Raw genomic sequence first — 21,902 nt, forward strand, 5'->3', positions numbered from 1 at the left:
GAGGGCAGGAGGAGAAGGGGGTGAAAGAAGATGAGGTGGTTGAATGGCATCACTTCCTTAATGGACATCAGGAAATAGTAAAGGACAGGGAAGCCTGGCATGCTGTAGTTCATGGGGTACCAAGACTCAGACAGGACTTATTGACTGAACAACAACACAATCTTCTCTGCTCATACAAATCAAATAATACTTTAGACCACTACACATCTCCTTCAGTTTTAGAGATTCCATGATCAATTAGCCAATGCAAAGATCTTTGCAGAAAAATCATTCTGATTTCTGTTTCAATTGTCTCTGGTAGCTAAGTGCTACCACTTGGCCTCTATGATCCTGAAGTCCATTCATCTCCATTCAGAGAACCTCATTTAATAGCTACCATTCCCACTGTCATTCCTGTCCTACAGAGAATAGCCAGCACAGAGTTCCTCAAGAATTCTGAAACTTTTACATAAATGTGTTTCCCAAAGCCTTAGATAAAAGGTCTCACTTTCAACCTATGTGCACCATGGAGATAGGGAGTAGATAAACAGATCTCCATGGGGTCGCAAAGAGTCGGGCACGACTGAGCAGCTAAGTGCACGCACACAAGTGATAAATCCACTCAGGTGTTCCTAAGTCCCCACGCCGCAGGATATCTTCCCCTACAGTACAATGATAATGTCCCGGCATTTCAGTTTCATTCTGTTAAGCCACATTCAAGCTAACATATTGAATTCGTAATCTCAGTTCTTTTGGTGTATTTTGTTCTTCTCACAAGTCATAAGCGTTATTTCTCCTACTCTCCCTGGTCCTACCAGGGCTCAAATCTGGTTAAAGGACTAGAAAAAGTGCAAGGAGGTAGGGGTAGGTTCTGAGGAAAATTAGCAGTCCTTGCAATTTGGGTTGCCAGAGTTAGCACATAAAAATACAAGATGCCCAGTTAAATTTGAATTCAGAGAAGCAGCAGATATTTCTATAGTATAAATATGTGCCATGCAATATTTGGGATATACTTTATACTTAGAAAATTTTCATTATTTTTTCTGAAATTCAGATTTAACTAAGTATTCTGATTCCATGGCAACACTTTTTCAGGAAAGAGGAAGCATCTCTCCTTAGACCAAGGAGGCATGGCTGCTCCTTCTAGCAAAGGAGGCTCAGTAGAATTTCCAGGTTCAAGGTGTTCAGTTTAATTAGAATTTTTCCATATATCTCATCTCAATTTTCAGTCAGTCCTCCTTCTTCTAATCAATGACCAAACTTTAGTGTAATACACTCTGTGAAGCTGTGAATTCAATTTGTATTGCAATTCACTCCCAGTATTATGTGGTGTATTTGGTTTTCAAAAATCTTGGTCCTGTGGCTACAGGATACAAGTGTTTCTTTTAGGGTAGATAGAGAAGCTTTCCTATCCAAACCTTGAGAGTAATTGAAAGCTTTATAACTCAGCATTTTCTTTCTCTTTAGTTCGCTGATGCACTTAGAGGGAAGCAACCAATCCCATTATATGCCTTCCCTCAAATGTTCTAGGACAACAGCCACTTGGTCACCACAAATCTTGATTCTATTGATTATAGGTGTCAGTGGTTGTTGACTGAAATGATTTCCCCCTATACTCCATAAACTACAGGTGTGCCTCTTTCTTGGGCAGCTTTAATTCCTTTAAATCTAATTGTATCAAAGAACCAATCCCAGACTCTGCTGTTACTCTGGGATAAATTTTGGTTCAAATATGAAAGCAGAACTATTATCCTTATTATGCAACAAGAGATTTATTATGGAATTAAACTTTATCCAGTTGCATGAGGAGTTGGTCTAAAAAGATTAGAGAAGTCACTAACCAGCTGTCTTGGGGTTGAAGCTTTTAGCAAACTAAGCACATCTTACAGCTGGGATAGACCTGGGAAGAGGGCTGGTGTAGAAATCTATGAAAGGTTTTTGTTTTTCCTGATTATTGCTTCTGTAAGCTCACAGTGAAGCAACTGAGAGTGGGATGGAATCACTGTAGGTAAGCAGGACAGCAGTTGAAGTGAGCTGGGTGTAGAAATAAAGAGAGCAAGAACAAATGGGAACCTGACCATTTGTTCTATGCATTTATCCCCTTGCCTCGTCTGACCAAGAATGACCTTCAGAGTGGAATGACTGTTGCTTCATTTCTGCCTCAGAATTTCAGGCCGACTTCTCAAGCTCTAACCCCAATCTAGAACCTTCCAGGCAAAGTAAGTCTGGGAAAACCAGCTCCAATTTGGCCTGAATGACATTGCAGAAAAACACTAGATAACTCTAAGTTTCTTATTTCCCTCCCTCCTCTTACTCCTACGTCTTTCTTCTCTTTCTCTGTCCCTTCCTTCCTTGCTCTTTCTTTCTGTTTTGCTGTTGCTTTCCTTTCTTTCTTTGTTTTTTTTTTTTTTTTTTTTTTTTTTACAATTTTTTGCCATGCCACATGGCTTCCAGGATCTTAGTTCTCCAACCAGGGATTGGACCTGGTCTCATGTCAGTGAAAGCACTTAGTCCTAACCACTGAATGTCAGGGAACTTTCCTCCTTTCTTTCTTTCTTCCTTTTCTCTCTCTCTTTCTTCTGTTAGGTTGTTAGAATAGGAAACAGGAGTCCAAAATGGCGGTGGCTAAAAGACAAGGAAGGGAAAAGTCCGCGAAAATAGAACAAAGGAAGGTCCAAGGACCAGAGTGAGGGCACTCCTGGTTAGCCCAGTTTGCATAGGGCAGGCCCAGGGGGAGGAAAAACATAAAAGGAGAAGCCAAAGCGCTGTCTCCTTTTCTCTCCCCTTCTCTCTCCCACATGCGTGTGCTCTTTCTCCCCCGCCCCCCACCATCTCTCTCTCTCTCTCTCTCTCTCTCTCTCTCTCTCTCTGTGTCTGTCTCTCTCTCCCTCCTGCACGCTGGCATGCTCCTTCACTCTCTTCTCTTCATGTCTGTGGGTCGGCATGCCCTCACGCTTCGAGGATGGATTCTCCTGCTATCTTCTAAATGAAATAGAGCTGTAACACTGATTTGTCTAAGAGTTACAACATGGTTTGTTCAAGACCTGAGAGCTGTGATGCACCGAGGACTCTAATGTCCGTCGCTCCAAATGTTTGTTGTGATGAGACAGAACCAAGGAGCATAGACTCGCCTGACAGTTCCCTTCCCTTCCTTTTGTCCCTTCTTCCCCACCATTCTTTTTTTTTCTGTCTCCTTCCTCCCTCGCTTCCTTTCTTTCTCTCTTTTACTAGGTAGGACTACTAGTATGTCTCACACTGATGGAATCCTTGTCTTATTCCTCATCTCAAAGGGAAAAATTCAATCAAATAATTCATTATTAATCTGATATTTGTTGTAGACATTTTGTAAATAGCCATTTAGATTATGAAAGTTCCTTTATATTTTATATTTTTCATTGCTAAGAATTTTTGAAAAAACTGATTCAAATTCCAATTTTACATTCTTGAAATAAATCAACTTGGTCATAATATTTTATAATTTTTATTTGTTGTTTAATATGCTTTTGTAACACATTTTATATATATTTGAGGCATAATTCACATTAAAAAAGTCTCTTGAAGAATAGAGTTCAATGATTTTTAGTAAAATCACATTTGTGTAACCAGCACCATTAATTTTAGAACACTTTTATTACTCTATCCTTAATATCTTTTAGAGAGAGTAGACTGTAATTTTCTTTCTTGTAATTTTTTATATCATATTTCAGTATTAAACTTATGATAATCTCATAAAACCATCTGGTAATGTCCCATGTATTTGTTTTCCTGTAGAATTTAGGTGAGAATGGCATTACTTCTCTTTTAGATGTTTGAAAGAATTAACCAGTGAAGCCATGTGGCCTGGAATTTACTTTGTTATATGATCTCCTCCCCCCATTTTTTTTACACGATGTAGACTTTTTATTGAAGTTTAACACATATAAAGTAAGGCATACAATCTTTTTTTCCGTCTTTTATTTATTTATATTGCTTGGAGGCGAATTACTTTACAATATTGTAGTGGTTTTTGCCATACATTGATATGAATCAGCCATGGATTTACATGCGCTCCCCATCCAGAACCCCCCTCCCACCTCCTTCCCCATCTCATCCCTCTGGGTCATCCTAGTTCACCAGCCCTGAGCACTTGTCTCATGCATCAAACCTGAACTGGCAATCTGTTTCACAATTGACAATATACATGTTTCGATGCTGTTCTCTCAGATCATCCCACCCTCACCTTCTCCCACAGAGTCCAAAAGTCTGTTCTGTACTTCTGTGTCTCTTTTTCTGTCTTGCATATAGGGTTATCGTTACCATCTTTCTAAATTCCATATATATGTGTTAGTATACTGTACTGTGTTGAATGGCATCACTGACTCTATTGGACATGGGTTTGAGTAAATTCTGGGAGTTGGTGATGGACAGGGAGACCTGACGTGCTGTGATTCATGGGATCACAAAGAGTCAGACACGACTGAGTGACTGAACTGAACTGAAGTGATACTGTATTGGTGTTTTTCTTTCTGGCTTACTTCACTCTGTATAATAGGCTCCAGTTTCATCCACCTTATTAGAACTGATTCAAATGTATTCTTTTTAATGGCTGAGTAATATTCCATTGTGTATATGTACCACAGCTTTCTTATCCATTCGTCTGCTGATGGACATCTAGGTTGTTTCCATGTCCTGGCTATTATAAACAGTGCTGTGATGAATGTTGGGGTGCATTTGTCTCTTTCAGTTCTGGTTTCCTTGGTGTGTCTGCCCAGGAGTGGGATTGCTGGGTCATATGGCAGTTCTATTTCCAGTTTTTTTAAGGAATCCCCACATTGTTCTCCATAGTGGCTGTACTAGTTTGCATTCCCACCAACAATGTAACCTTAATCATTCAGTTCAATGATTGTTTATACAGTGACACACCCGTGTAAATAGCATTCAGATAAGATATAGAACATTATCAACAGCTCAGGCTCCCCCTATTGACTTTTCTCAATTATTATCTTCCCAAAGTAACTATTATTCTGACTTTTATCACCAAAGGTTAGCTTTGCCTCCTCTTAAGTTTTATGTAAAAGGGGTCAAAAAATGTTTATTCTTGTGTCCAGCTTCTAATCAGTGTTATACTTAGGAGACTCATCCTTGTTGTTGCATATAAGATTAATTGTATCTTTTCTATTACTGTATATTTTATTGTAAGAATTTAATTAATTTGTAAATTTAACTGTTTAAATATCAGCAGATTTCTTGCATGTACATATGGAAATCTATACAAATTTGCAAATCCTTGTATATGTCCAAATCTATACATGCAAATCTGTACAAATTTTTAAATATTTCTATATGTGGAATTGATGGGTATAAACCTATTCAGTTTTAGTAGATACTGTCAAAAGATTTTATTAAATGGTTATACAAATTTACACTTCTATCAGAAGCATATGAAATGTCCAGCTGCTCCACATCCTTGGAAACTATCATGACTATGTGTTCTAATTTATCACTCTGCATCTATTGAGATAATCATATCTATTTCTCCTTTGTTGATATTTTGTATTGTACTGATTGATCATTAGAAAACTAAAATAGAGTTACTAGAATAAATCCATCTTTCTAATAATGTGTTATAAGTGAATATGTTGTGTATGGTGTATTTGTGTGGTTGCTAATATTTTTACTGCAATATTATAACATTGGATTGATATTTTAAAATTTGTCAATAAAAATTCTATTTTGACCATTATACTATCCTTTATAAATACTGCTACATTCAATTTCTTAATATTATGTTTAGAAAATTTGCATTTATGTTCTCAAGAGGTGTTGAACTCTAATTTTTTTTTTTTTTAATGCCATTGTCAGTTTGGGGTATCAAGATTATGCTTGTCTTAGAAAATGTTTTGGAAAGTATTCATCCTTTTCTATTCTCTGGAATTATTTATGTAATGTTAATATTATTTTTCTTTATATCTTTGGAATAATTCAGCAGTAAAGCAATCTGGATGGGAGTTTTTGTTGTTAGGTTTTTAATTACTGACTTAACTTCTTTACTAGCTATGATCTTTTAAGATTTTTAATATCTTATTTAATAAGCTATGACAGGTTATATTTTTCAATGAATGTATTCATTTATATTTGCTAAGCTATTGGTATAATATTGTTTATTATAGCCTCTTATTATGCTTTAATATCTATGAGATATGTAGTGATATCCCTATTTTAATTCTTGGTAATGATAACATTTAACGTTTACTTTTTCTTGATTATTTCTACTGAGTTTATCAATTTTACTAAGATTTATTGAAAAATAACTTGTAATTTTCTATAGTGTATAATTTTTTTTATTTTATTGATTTATGATTTATAAGTTCCTTTCTGATACTTTCTTTGAGCTTAATTTGGTATTCTCTGTTCATTAATTCTTGATATACAAGCTTAGATACATTTCTTTTTTACTTTCTTTTTACAAAAGGTACATTTAAATATATAAATTTTTCTCAAAAATTTCTGTATTTGCTTCCCACAATCTTTATATTTTCATTATTACTGTATGAAAAAATTGCCTAATTTCCCTTTTGATCTCTTCTACTATCAATAGTTTATTTACAGTGTGTTACATAATTTGCAAACACTTGGAGATTTTTTATTCATTGTTCTTTTCATTTAATCCTTTGAAATTTATTGAAAAATGTTTTATAGCCCCAAATATTGACAGTTTCAGAAAAATGTTATGTATACCCTAGAAAAGAAGATGTAGTTGTTTTCTGACATTTTCTATAACTTTCTCTTAGGGAAATATTATTTACTATGCTTTTTTTTCTCCCCTTGTATTCTCAGTTATTGAGAGGAATGTGTAAAATATATGTTACCTTCCTAGGACTGCCAAAACAAATTACCACAAATTTTGTTGTTGTTGTTCAGTAGCTCAGTCAGGTCTGACTTTTTCTGGCTCCAGTGGACTGCAGCACTCCAGGCCTCCCTGTCCATCATCAACTGCTGGAGTTTACTTAAACTCATGCCCATTGAGTCAGTGATGTCATCCAACCATGTCATCCTCGGTCATCCCCTTCTCCTCTCGCTTTCAATCTTTCACAGCACCAGGGTCTTTTCAAATGAGTCAGCTAGTTGCATTAGGTAGCCAAAGTGTTGGAGCTTCAATATCAACATCAGTCCTTTCAATGAATATTCAAGACTGATTTCCTATAGGATGGACTGGTTTGATCTTCTTGCAGTCCAAGGGATTCTCAAGAGTCTTCAACACCACAGTTCAAAAGCATCAATTTTTCAGTGCTTAGCCTTCTTTATGGTCCAGTTCTCACATCCATACATGACTACACGAAAAATCATAGCTTTGACTCTACGGACTTTTGTCGGCAAAGTATGTCATTACTTTTTAATACACTATCTAGGTTTGTCATAGCTTTTCTTCCAAGGAGCATGCATTTTTAAATTTCATGACTGCAGTCACTGTCGGAGATTTTGGAATCCAAGAAAATAAAGTCTGTCACTATTTCCATTGTTTCCCCGTCTATTTGAAATGAAGTAATGGGAAGAAAGTAGGGGTAACCACTAGAACATTCAGGTATGACCTAAATCAAATCCCTTATGACTATACAGTGGAAGTGAGAAATAGATTTAAGAAACTAGATCTGATAGACAGAGAACCTGATGAACTATGGACAGAGGTTCGTGACTTTGTACAGGAGACAGGGATCAAGACCATCCTCATGGAAAAGAAATGCAAAAAGGCAAAATGGTTGTCTGAGGAGGCCTTATAAATAGCTGTGAAATGAAGAGAAGTGAAAAGCAAAGGAGAAAAGGAAAGACATTTCCATTTGAATGTAGAGTTCCAAAGAATAGTCAGGAGAGATAAGAAAGCCTTCCTCAGTGATCAATGCAAAGAAATAGAGGAAAACAACAGAATGGGAAAGACTAGAGATCTCTTCAAGAAAACTAGAGATACCAAGGGAACATTTCATGCAAAAATGGGCTCAATAAAGGACAGAAACGGTATGGACCTAACAGAAGCAGAAGATATTAAGAAGAGGTGGCAAGAATACACAGAAGAACTGTACAAAACAGATCTTCACAACCCAGATAATCACGGTGGTGTGATCACTCACCTAGAGCCAGACATCCTGGAATGTGAAGTCATGTGGGCCTTAAGTAGCATAACTATGAACAAAGTTAGTGGAGGTGATGGAATTCCAGTTGAGCTCTTTCAAATCCTGAAAGATGATGCTGTGAAAGTGCTGCATTCAATATGCCAGCAAATTTGGAAAACTCAGCAGTGGCCACAGGACTGGAAAAGGTCAGTTTTCATTCCAATCCCTAAGAAAGACAATCCCAAAGAATGCTCAAACTACCACACAATTGCACTCATCTCACACACTAGTAAAGTAATGCTCAAAATTCTCCAAGCCAGGCTTCAGCAATACGTGAACCGAGAACTTCCAGATGTTCAAGCTGGTATTAGAAAAGGCAGAGGAACCAGAGATCAAATTGCCAACATCCGCTGGATCATTGAAAAATCAAGAGAGTTCCAGAAAAACATCTACTTCTGCTTTATTGACTATGCCAAAGCCTTGAATGTGTGGATCACAATCAACTGTGGAAAATTCTGAAGGAGATGGGAATACCAGACCACCTGACCTGCCTCTTGAGAAACCTGTATGCAAGTCAGGAAGCAACAGTTAGAACTGAACATTAAACAACAGACTGTTTCCAAATAGGAAAAGGAGTGTCAAAGGCTGTATATTGTCACCCTGCTTATTTAACTTATATGCAGAGTACATCATGAGAAACGCTGGGCTGGAAGAAGCACAAGCTGGATTCAAGACTACAGGGAGAAATATCAATAACCTTTGATATGCAGATGACAACACCCTTATGTCAGAGAGTGAAGAGGAACTAAAAAGCCTCTTGATGAAAGTGAAAGAGGAGAGTGAAGAAGTTGGCTTAAAGCTCAACATTCAGAAAACTAAGATCATGGCATTCAGTCTCATCACTTCAGGGCAAATAGATGGGGAAACAGTGACTGACTTTATTGGGTCCAAAATCACTGCAGATGGTGATTACAGCCATGAAATTAAAAGACGCTTACTCCTTGAAAGAAAAGTTATGATCAACCTAAATGGCATATTGAAAAGCAGAGACATTACTTTGTCAACAAAGGTCAGTCTGGTCAAGGCTATGGTTTTTCCAGTAGTCATGCATGGATTAAGAGTTGGACAATAAAGAAAGCTGAGTGCCAAAAAATTGATTCTTTTGAGCTGTGGTTTTGGAGATGACTCTTGAGAGTCCCTTGGACTGCAAGGATATCCAACCAGTCCATCCTAAAGGAAATCAGTCCTGAATATTCATTGGAAGGACTGATGTTGAAGCTGAGACTCCAATACTTTGGCCACCTGATGCAATGAGCTGACTCATTGGAAAAGACCCTGATGCTGGGAGGGATTGGGGGAAGGAGGAGAAGGGGATGACAGAGGATGAGATGTTGGGTGGCCTCACCGACTCGATGGACATGGATTTGGGTGGACTCCAGGAGTTGGTGGTGGACAGGGAGGCCTGACACGCTGTGGTTCATGGGTTCGCAAATAGTTGGACATGACTGAGCGACTGAACTGAAGTGAACTATGGGGAGGACCAGAACCCAAGTTTACCTGATTCTAGAGCTGGGAAAAAAAAAAAAAAAAAAAAAAAACTAGTCTATATATGTCAAGGAGTGAGGGGTTTAGTGCAGGTAATAAGTGTTAAAATGGCAGGAAGAGCTCAAGGAGGCAGGAAATGTTACCAGAGCTCAGGAACCTGCTATTTCCTCTGCACTAGCTCACAGGTGCCTGAAACTGTCAGTGAGCAGGTATTTCCTTCAGCTGCTCATGCTGCAGAAGCTGCCGCTGCTGCTGGAAGGTAACAGGTTGTGGAGCATGCAGTCATTGCTACTGCTGGAATTAAAGCTGCTGCTACTAAGAAAGGGCCATCAATTGCCACTTCCTGTGCCCATCTACAAGGTGACTTCTATCATCTTCCTGCCTTTTAATTCAGTATATATGCCTCCAACTGCCAGCTTAACCAGTACACAGCTGGCAAGAAAGACAATCAATTTTAGCTTTCAGGCTTGTAGCCTCAGCAGTCAAAGGAGAATACAGAAGTGTGAGGCTTAGTCAACAGAGATTTAACAAATACGGTACTTAAATATCACACCACAGTGCACTTATTAATCAAGGGAAACGAGGGACTGATTAGCCCTGAAATTCGATATTACAGCATCAGAGTATTTACAAAGTCCTTAAAGGGGTAATTTATTCTAGTGCAATGCCCCATTTTATTCTTGAGAAAGTTAAAGTCTAGGTAGGGAAATTGACCTGATTTAAGCCAAACAGAAATGATTTTTCACATTACTACAGTTTTACATAATTTAAGAGTTTCAAGTGTATTCTGATTCTGGGTTCAAACCAACTGTATATAGAGACAGAGACTCAGATACAAATTACAGTTTGGAATATGCAGTCTTATTGTGAGGACTGTAGGCTTTTTAGAAGATTTCATTCAGATTATATCTCATTGGAATGAAATGAATTGTTGAGGAGGACTTGTCTCTATAGAGTGCAGAGAGGAGACCGATTTTCTCTGCCAAACCATGGCAGGTGGACACTGCAGACTTGGAAAGAGATGTCTGAATTTTGTTGGTCACAGCATAGTGTGATAAATGACTGGGCAATATGTTGGATGAGATTTGGGCACAAGCATTTCTTACTGCCAAAAATGTGGATGTAAATTGGTGATGCCTTTCTAGAAAGGAGGTATGAAGATATAAAAATCCATCAATCTAACAACCATGTACTGAGTGAACAGTGATATTAATAGAACATACTGTGGATGGGAACTGCGTGCTATGTTATCTCAGGAGTGTACTTTAGATGGAAAACCATGAACCGAGGTTGTCTCAGTTCTAGTCACTGTTCTGAAGTGTATCAGTTCTTTTAACAAGAGTCTCTCTCTCTCTCTCTCTGTTTAAATTTGCCATCAATAAAATGTTAGTCTACCACAACTGTTAAAACATATAGACATGATTATGAGTCTCTTGGCTAGCTCATCAATGAGGAGAAGTTATTTTCCCACAATTAAGAGCACTTTGTTTCTCTTTCTTCAGTATGTCAGCCACCTCCAGAAATTCTGCATGGCAAAAACACTCCAAACCACAAGGATGACTGTTCTCCTGGACAGGAGGTGTTCTGTAGCCTGGCTATGATCCCAAGGGTCTGCTTCTCTGTGCTGAACATCCTAGGGAGACTGGAGCCCGACAGACCCCCAATGTGCCCCTACTCTCTGGTTTGCAGACCAATCTCTTTGTTCCTCATAGGAAAATCCCATTCCTGTGGTTTTATTATTATCTTTTTTTCCCTAGTGAAATCTTGTGCTGACTTTCTGGACTAACTTCCTAATGGAAGTGTACTTTTTGTGCTTAATTTCCACCTTGTAGCCAAAGTATCCTTCATTTGTGATGAGGGGTGAGTGTGAGCTGATTGGCCTGCTGAATGCTGAAACTGAGCTTCATATAAAAAAAGGGTTTAGTGTGATTTTGAAAAAAAAAGGAAATATTCAGGGATACTAAATTTGGGAAGTGTATATGGAAAATAAGAGTGAGGAACAGGTGGAACTAATAACATGAGATATGAAGGAAAACCTGAAACATAAGTTAAATGGCAAGTTCAAAAACACAAGTACAGCTAATAGTTATGAGCATATATAGGTGACACATTAAGTGAAGAAATCATACTCTCCAAGCATAAAAGAAAAAGAGCAATTTTCAGAGATCCAGAAAAAGATTGTTATGTGGGAAAACTTATTAAAAATAACTGAGACCATTTAAGAATTGTTTCAGAAATCTTTTAACCATCAAAAATAAATTTTATAGTAGGAATGGAAGTATAATCATAGTTCATTCAATCATATGTCACCTGGTTAGTAATAGGCTAAGGGCTCTAAAATGGGATTATGGTGGTTGATGTTAATGTTTTAAGTAAGGTCATTTGCTTGTTTATCAGAATATTAGGCCTTTCACAGAATGCACATCTCTACATGGGAAGTATAAGCCAAGAGCAATAAAGTGCCTGATCTCAAAATTCCAAAGAATCCTTGCCAGCAGCCAAATACCAGCAACTAATAAATTTAGGAGCCATGAGGGCCCAGTCTTACCTGGTGGCTCAGTGATAAAGAATCTACTTGCAATGCAAGTGATGCAAGAGTCATAGGTTTGATCCTGGGTCAGGAGGATCCCTTGGTTGAGGAAATAGAAACCCACTCCAGTATTCTTGCCAGGGAAAAATCCCATGGACAGAGGAGCCTGGTGGGCTACAGTCCATAGGGTTGCAAAGAGTTGGACATGACTGAGCGACTGAACACACACACACACACACACACACACACAAGGGTCCAACATACATTGAGAATTTTGGAGGATTTTGTACCAGAATTATTTCCAATCTCCTTTCATTTTTGCTCCCAGGATATTCACATTTACTCTTTTGTAGCCCAACATGCTGTTGTGAACTTTCTACATCACCACCACAAATATAGAGATGAAAGAATAGTCATTGTTCTCTTTCCAGTTATTTGTTGCTTTATTAATCCAAACTGGGGGCTGTTTTACTAGCTGTTCCAGTGCCTTCAGTTGGAGGATGTTTTATTCTAATAATGACTATGAGACGATTTATCAGCATTACCATGGGATGCTTAGAGAGAGACTGATTTCTCTGAGTCTGGATCCAGATTCAAGGAGATGGCAGCTATGCTACAAGTGCCTTCTTCATCTTAGGCTGGGTCTGTATAATGTGACCATTTAACTGTGCTTTGCTCTTATCCCTCACCGCTCCGGAAGCTGTGACTGTTCAAGACTGATGTGGCCTCTGCACCCCTGCCACCTGCTGGTTTCGCATCCTCAAAATGACGAGATTTTTGCAAACAAAATGGCATTTTGGTTTAAAATGTTCCTATAGTCACAAATATTTACTTCCTTAGATTCCAATTAAAAGGCAGTTCTGCTAGTTACTGTGTCTTGGTTGGAATGGAAAGCCTTTGAAATGGCAGTGCTTCAGTGAATGTGCATAGAAGGGATAACACTGAAGGCCAATCTCTCCCTTTAATCTGTTTGTAATTTGACTCCTGGCCTCTCCAGCAGTTATTTCTCTATTTTCTAATTCTAATTATGACAAGTATTTTCTTGTTTTATGAGTATTTTATTGTGATTCAATTTGTTGTAATTCACTTTCAAGTGCATCATATGTTTTGGGAACCCTCTGATCAGGCTCTGCCATTTAGAATTCTTTGTTTGACATGACAAATCCTGCTGTAGTTTGCCTCTAAATCAGGAAAGATTAGCTAATGTGAAGCTTTGACCAATTTCTTTTTCCTTTCTTTTGTTTAATCTCATCAAAGTACTCTATGGTTTTTGCATTGCTAATATACAAGTATAAACCATTCATTCATTTAATTCAATTTATTGAGCATATATGCTGTGTTTGATGTTCTTCCAGGGACTGGTGCTATAGCAGTGAACAAAATGAGCAAACTCCCTGTCCTGTGTTATTTATACTTAAGTGGAGAGGTGGCACAAGAAAAAAAAAAATTACAGTAATTTTTATGGAGATGGTAGATCAGAGCAGTGAAGGAATAAGGGGAAAATGGGGAACAGCATTATACAGGCTGAGCTGTTTAAGACTCCTTAAATTCTTGGAACTCATATCTAGGTAATTATGTTGAAAGATTCAGAAACAATAATCTGATTAAAACATGAGTCTCCAATATGCAATGATTAGATGATTAGTATATGTAGAATACATATGTAGAAATCTTTCCTGAGAATGTAAGCTCCTGGGAGGACAAGGAATTTATCTGTATGCTTCACCATTTTATCACCAGACCCTGATGAATGACTGACATAAAATAAGTACTCAATTAATATACATTGAGTAAATGAATGACTTATCCTCCAAGAGATCATTTTGCTTCTTTAAAAGTTTTGGTACTTAAATAAAGGTGTAAATTTCTCTTATTCAGAATACTTAAAAGCCTGGAAGATTTAGGATAAGCAAATTCTTTTATATAGTTTTGATTAAAAATTGAGATTGAAATCTCAGTTGATCTAGTCCTTTCTGTGTTTTTAGGTAGAACCAGCCATAGCATCCTATGAATGCAGATTACCTCTGGTGAAAACTCTTCAACAAAACCTACCTTTTACCTTCTTCACAGAAATTTTCTGTCCACATCAACCTGATATCCTTAGTTGGAGACATAGAAGAAAACCTCTGGAAGTCTTTCCTTTTGGAAAAGAAGTAACATATGTGTGACCTGCACCTAGAAAGGGATGGGCTTCAGCCCCACTGGGGAGAGCACCATCTGCCGCACCAGTGACAGTCAGGGGAGAGGAATCTGGAGAGGTCCTGTCCCTCGTTGTGCACTTCCAGCTTAGTGCTCACTACCCCACATTCCAAAAGACTTCAGAATATCTAAATAAGACTCTCCAAATTTCCGTAATTACAAGGTGGTGTTTATTTGTGCACTTGGCAAAATTAAATGCTAGACCAATAATAAATAGTTTTAAGAGACATCGACATGTAAGATTCTGATGATTTTGGTTCTAGTCACTCAGTCGTGTCTCTCTGTGAACCCATGGACTATAGCCCACCAGGGTCCTCTCTCCATGGAATTCTCCAGGCAAGAATACTGAAGGGGGTTGCCATTTCCTCCATCAGGAGACCCTGACCCAGGGATCGACCTAGACCTCCTGCATTGCAGATTGAGGAAGCAGGAGTTGTGCTATACAATACATCCTTTTAGATGATTTTATTTGTATATAGCCCTGGCGGATCTTGGTTGCAGCATGAGGAATCTTTGTAGGGTCAGGGGTATCTTTTGCTGTCATGCAGAAGCTCTTTCGTTGTGGAGCCACGGCTCAATAGCTGCTGTGCTGGGCCCCAGAGCACAGGGTTTCGCTAGCTGTGATAAGCAGTCTCTCTAGTTGTGGCACGTGGGCTCCAGAGACACATGCTCAGTGATGTTGGTGTTCAGCCTTGTTGTTTCACGGTGTGTGGATCATAGTTCCCCAATCAGGGATGGAACCCGAATCCCCTGTATTGCAAGGGTGATTCTTAACCACTGGACCACCAGGAAAGTCCATCTAATTAGAATTAGAAGGAAAATGTTGTCAAAGTATAGGAACTGAAAGGAAATATCTTTGAACCTAAATTGGCATAAACTGACCATCTTCGTAGATTTTGGAGAGAAACACAAATCAGCAGAAAACAAAGTCTGCAAAATTGCTATTAATAGCCTATTTGGCTGAAGAGCACTGTGCATTCCCTGTGAAAATTGGGCTACATTGTAAACTAAACACAAAGATTGTTTTAGCCAATATGGGCTATGTGTGTGCATGCTCAGTCGTGTCTGACAGACTGTAGCCAACCAGGCTCCTCTGTCCATGGAATGCTTCAGACAAGAATACTGGAGTGGGTACCAATTTCCTTCTCCAGGGGATCATCCTGACTCAGGGACAGAACCTGAGTCTTTTGCATCTTGTGAGTTGGCAGACAGGTTCTTTACCATCTGAGACAAATTCTAAGTGAAGAGAAGGCTGAATTACTTCTTAGCTTCACACTAATTTCAGCTGTTGAAGTTTTCCTTCTCTGGTGAAAAGGAAAAAAAACAAAAAAACAGAGAAATATAAACTCAATCAGAAAATGCAAAAGAGAGTGTGTTTCTAAGGAGTGGAGAAGGTTTCCTAAGGTAATCAACACAACAAAGATATGAACATTCAGAAAGCAAAGACAGAAGGAGACAGGAAATTTTTGAAGTGACTCTTTCACATAACATATTCACTGCTAAGATCTCTGAAAGAAAAGAGCAGTTCTTGAAGGAAACAGGCCAAGAACAGACACTCAAGTCATTTTTGTCCTCACTCTTCTCCAGAAACACCATGGTTTCAACTTGGGGTTTTCTAATGTTCAGCTCAGTTCAGTTGAGTCACTCCGTCGTGTCTGACTCTTTGGGACTCCATGACCTGCAGCATGCCAGGCCTCCCTGTCCATCACCAAACCCTGGAATCCACCTAAACCCATGTCCACTGAGTCAGTGATGCCATCCAACCATCTCATCCTCTGTCATCCCCTTCTCCTCCTGCCCCCAATCTTTCCCAGCATCACGGACTTTTCAAATGAGTCAGCTCTTCGCATGAGGTGGCCAAAGTTTTGGAGTTTCAGCTTCAACATCAGTCCTTCCAATGAATATTCAGGACTTATTTCCTTTAGGATGGACTGGTTGGATCTCCTTGCAGTCCAAGGGTCTCTCAAGAGTCTTCTCCAATACCACAGTTTAAAAGCATCAATTCTTTGGCGCTCAGCCTTCATTATAGTCCAACTCTCACATCCATACATAACCACTGGAAAAACCATAGCCTTGACTAGACTGACATTTGTTGACAAAGTAATGTCTCTGCTTTTCAATATACTGTCTAGTTTGGTCATAAATTTCCTTCCAAGGAGTGTGTTTAATTTCATGGCTGTGATTACCATCTGCAGTGAATTTGGAGCCCAGAAAAATAAAGTCAGCCATTGTTTCCACTGTTTCCCCATCTATTTGCCATGAAGTAATGGGACTGGATGCCATGATCTTAGTTTTCTGAATGTTGAGGTTTAAGTGAGCTTTTTCACTCTCCCTTTTCACTTTCATCAAGAGCCTTTTTAGTTCCTCTTCACTTTCTGCCATAAGCGTGGTGTCATCTGCATATCTGATGTCATTGATATTTCTCCTGGCAATCTTGATTCCAGCTTGTGTTTCATCCAGCCCAGCGTTTCTCATAATGTACTCTGCATATAAGTTAAATAAGCAGTGTGACAATATACAGACTTGATGTACTTCTTTTCCTATTTGGAAACAGTCTGTTGCTCCATGTCCAGTTCTAACTGTTGATTCCTGACCTGCATACAGGTTTCTCAAGAGGCAGGTCAGGTGGTCTTGGTATTCCCATCTCCTTCAGAATTTTCCACAGTTTATTGTGATCCACACAGTCAAAGGATTTAGTATAGTCAATAAAGCAGAAATAGATTTTCTTTGGAACTTTCTTGCTGTTTCAATGATCCATCGGATGTTGGCAATTTGACCTCTGGTTCCTCTGCCGTTTCTAAACCCAGCTTGAACATCTGGAAGTTCACGGCTCACGTATTGTTGAAGCCTGGCTTGGAGAATTTTGAGCATTACTTTACTAGTGTGTGAGATGAGTGTAATTGTGAGGTAGTTTGAGGATTCTTTGGGATTGCCTTTCTTAGGGATTAGAATGAAAATGGACCTTTTCCAGTCCTGTGGCCACTGCTGAGTTTTCCAAATTTGCTGGTAGCACTTTTTTATTGAGTGCAGCACTTTCACAGCATCATCTTTCAGGATTTGAAATAGCTCAACTGGAATTCCATCACCTCCACTAGCTTTGTTTGTAGTTATGCTTCCTAAGGCCCACATGACTTCACATTCCAGGATACTCAAGGCCAAATTTGCCTGTTATTCCAGGTGTTATTTGACTTCTTACTTTTGCATTCCAGTCCCCTATAATGAAAGGGACATCTTTTGGGGATGTTAGTTCTAAAAGGTCTTGTAAGTCTTCATAGCATTGTTCAACTTCAGCTTCTTCAGCATTACTAGTTGTGGCATAGACTTGGATTACGATGATATTGAATGGTTTGCCTTGGAAACGATCAGAGATCATTCTGTTGTTTTTGAAATTGCATCCAAGTATTGCATTTAGGACTCTTTTGTTGATTATGATGGCTACTCCATTTCTTCTAAGGAGTTCCTCCCCACAGTAGTAGATATAATGGTCATCTGAGTTCAATTCACCCATTTCAGTCCATCTTAGTTTGCTGATTCCTAGAATGTCGATGTTCACTCTTGTCATCTCCTATTTGACCAGTTCCAATTTGCCTTGATTCATGGACCTAACATTCCAGGTTCCGATGCAATATTGCTCTTTACAGCTTTGGATCTTGCTTCTATCACCAGTCCCATCCACAACTGGGTGTTGTTTTTGCTTTGGCTCCATCCCTTCATTTTTTCTGGAGTTATTTCTCCACTGATCTCCAGTAGCATATTGGGCACCTAGCGACCTGGGGAGTTCATCTTTCAGTGCCCTATCTTTTTGCCTTTTCATACTGTTCATGGGATTCTCAAGGCAAGAATACTGAAGTGGTTTGCTATTCCCTTCTCCAGTGGGCCACATTGTCAGATCTCTCCATCATGACCCGTCCGTCTTAGGTGGCCCCACAAGGCATGGCTTAGTTTCATTGAGTTAGATAAGGCTGTGGTTTGTGTGATCAGATTGGCTAGTTGTCTGTGATTGTTTCCTAATGTGCCTGTTTACAAATACAGAGACCTAGTTTCGATTCACTGAATTAACAGCAAGAGGCAGTCACCTAAATTCTGAGATTTTTTTTTTTTCCCCACCAGATTGAGGGCAAATGGAGAAGAGGGAGTCAGATGAGATGGTTGGATGGCATCACTGATGCAATGAACATGAACTTGGGCAAGCTTCGGGAGATGGTGAGGGACAGGGAGGCAAAGAGTCAGACGTGACTGGACAGCTGAATAGCAACAATCACCTGTACTGAGATGGCAGCCATCGTTTTATCAGGTAGACTTTCTAGACCGGAGATCTGCCAGACCATCTTCATGTTCATTTGGCCTTTGGTAGTCGTGGTTTAGCCACTAATTCATGTCCGATTCTTGCGACCCCATGGACTAGGAACCTACCAGGCTCCTCTGTCCAGTAGGTTTTATTTATAAGGGGGAACTCCTTGAACTAGAATCTATTTATACCTAATATTCAAGTTCTAAGTTAAAAAAGAAACTGGCAATACAGATCAAAATATATCCTGTAAAGGATAAATAAATTGAAATATATTGAAAATAAATCAAATTTTAATATTAAGGGAAAGTATTTAATTATGTTGAAGAGATGAGAAATTGGTTTGCAGATCTTCAGACAGAATTGTCTAGGTGCAAAATTGTATCTAGCATAACTTTCACTATATGAAAAAAAATGGAAAGAGAAGAAGAAGAGAGCTCAATAGAAACTAAAGGAGAAATTATCAAAGCAAAGAGGAAATGATTTCTATTTTTCAAAGTATATATACATTTTTTGATTTCCTTCTAATTGAATACAAAGTGAGTCTTTACTCATTGAGCCTAGAGCTATAGGCACAGGGTTTTAAAGCTAAAGCTAGACTTTGATTCAACATACACATCAAACAATATTTTCTTATAATAACTGTTGATTTGTTGGTGGTGGTAGTTTTATTTCGAGGAGATGACATTTATTATCGTATTGTTTTGCAATGACCTTCCTAGGAATCAGACCTAGAAAGCTAGTGATTGCTTCAAAGTTTCAGAAAACATCTTGAGTTCTGCATTCATGCTTATAAGTCCTCTACTGGGGTTTTGATGCACTGAAGTACACAGACACCAAACCAGGTGGAAGCTGGGCAGAAACACTCTCCCTGTCTCCCTGAAAATGTGAAACATTGAATGGGAGCTGTCTTTTACAGCAAATGATATAAATAGAAGGTCCAGATAGCAAAATAGACTTCCAGATAGTTTGTTTTCTAATGGATATGTGCTAATGGAAATTTCCCTTCAAAGATCACAAGAACATTATCTTTCCAAAATAAAAGTTTATTTTGTGTGACCTCAAATCTAATACTAGAGAAAGAAGAATGGCATTAGGTATATATTTTTTTAACTCTTATGTTGTTTACATTTTGGTCCCTAGGTCACTGTAATGCCCTAGGTCATTTCCAATTTGCCAAATTGAATATCCAAACCAATGAAACAGAGTTTCCCATTGGGACATCATTAATGTATGAATGCTATCCTGAGTACCACAGGAAATCATTCTCTATCATGTGTCTACAAATTTTCACATGGTCAAGTGCCAAAGACGTCTGTAAATGTGAGTAAACCCATCTTTGGAGTGTTCCCATGGTGTCAAAGTATCAATAAGATCATATATATTTTTCCAAATTTTAGTGATAAGGGGATTTTGTTAAACATGTGCAATCAGGTGGATGTAAGAGTTGGTCTTACAGGTTATCTCTAATGATTTGCTTAAATGCTTATTTCATAAGAAAGTTTCAAGAAATATTTGCAGGAAAGCTCCATTTGCTACAGGGAAGTAAATAATGAATTACTCAAGATAAGGAAAAACATATTTCAGGGGATGCAAACTGTTTGAATAACTGGGAAAGAAAAATTACACTGGTGGGACATAAGTCCACAAATAACTTTATATTTTAATAAGAGATTAGAGGCAAATCTAGAGTTGAGATCTTTTTGAAAGTGATGCTTAGTGGGTGGCTAATTCTGAGGCAGTCTGGCGAGGTTCTGTAGGATGTAAAAATCTATAGAGCCATCAGAATTCCATGTGCTCTTCTGAAAGTAATAGACAGATGGGAATAACTTGTTATACACTATCAAAAGTTCAGATTAGTCTACCTGACTCCAATTCTGTTTGCTTCCCAAGGAAAATCATATTAAACTCCTCCAGATCCTGTGAATGGTGTGGCTCACAGAGATATAGACACCCACTTGGATCCAGAGTCAATTTTTCTTGTAATAGAAGGTGATTTGCAAACAACAGCTCTTGGTTCAAGAGTAGCAGGGCAGAAATTCTACTTTCTGGGCATATCTCAGCAAGGAGGACTAGGCTGTTTCCATCTGCTCTTAACCAAGTTGAAGACAGATTTTCAATACCTAATTGAAATGAATAAAGGTATGATAAGATTTGAGAAAAAAATCTGTATCCTTGCTGGAAACCAGAGCAGTGCATACAACGAAAGTCAGGTATTCACTAGGTAGAAAGAGAAAGAGAAGATCGTGAAGCAACTGTGTAGAAGGCAGATCTTAAAGTTGATGTCCTGCTTGTTTGCTAGGGCTGCAATAACAACGTGTGACAAACTGGGTAGCTCAGATCAACAATAAATTTTATTCTTGTACAGTTTTGGAATCTAGAAGTAAAAAATCAATGTGTCAGCAGAGCATGTTCCCTCCAAAGCCTCTGAGGGAGGATCCCTTCTTGATTTTTTTTGGATCATGGTAATCCCCCCTTGGCCTTTTACATCACTCAGGGTTTTGTCTCCATCTTCCCATAGCCATCTTTGCTCTGTGTCTGTACCTTCACATGACTCTCTCCTCTCTCTGTGGGTCTTGATGTCCAAGTTTCTTTTTTTTAATAAGCACTCCAATCTTTTCAATTAGGGTCCATCCCAATGACATCATATTAATATGATTATGTCTACAACTACCTTATTTCCAAATGATGTCACATTCACGGGCATTGGGGGTTAGATTTTCAACACACATTTTTAGGGACCACTATTCAACCCACAGCAGAGATCCTGTGAAAATGTCAGGCCTTATGTTTTCTGGGCAGCAGTCCCACCTTTGGTGCTTATTATTGCTTAGCATATGGTACAATCTCAATCTCACTCCCAGTGGGAGCTGCTGAACTAGTTAGAGAAAACTGGTGGATCTATACTGTCCTGATGAACACCCCAGAATAGCTTATGGCCTTCAGCAACATTGCTAGCAAAGGCTTTACCGATCATAGAATCTATAACCCCACAAAATAAAATTAGGATAAATGTAAACACTTCTTTCTCCAAGTGCAATGTATACATTCTCTGACAGTACCCTGTGTGTGTTAGTGAATAAGAGTGACCCTCTAATTGGTATAAAATAAAAACCATTGATCTTATGATATTTTACAGATTTGCATATGAACAAAAAACACAAACGTCAGACTAAAAAAATCTGAATAAACACACTGAATATTGTAGAATATTGGAGACTAATAAAAAAAATCAAATTCTCCTAGAATTAAGCAAAAGGACAAAGAAGAAAAGAGA

General features: G+C 38.5%; 1 pseudogene; it reads left to right on the top strand.

Moving 5' to 3' along the window:
- LOC136169336 (complement component receptor 1-like protein) overlaps positions 1-14,428 on the top strand; it is a 48,001-nt pseudogene extending 33,573 nt beyond the window's left edge.
- Positions 14,429-21,902: the final 7,474 nt, after the last annotated feature.

Source organism: Muntiacus reevesi, chromosome 5, assembly GCF_963930625.1.
Source record: "Muntiacus reevesi chromosome 5, mMunRee1.1, whole genome shotgun sequence".
NCBI classification, from domain to species: Eukaryota; Metazoa; Chordata; class Mammalia; order Artiodactyla; family Cervidae; genus Muntiacus; species Muntiacus reevesi.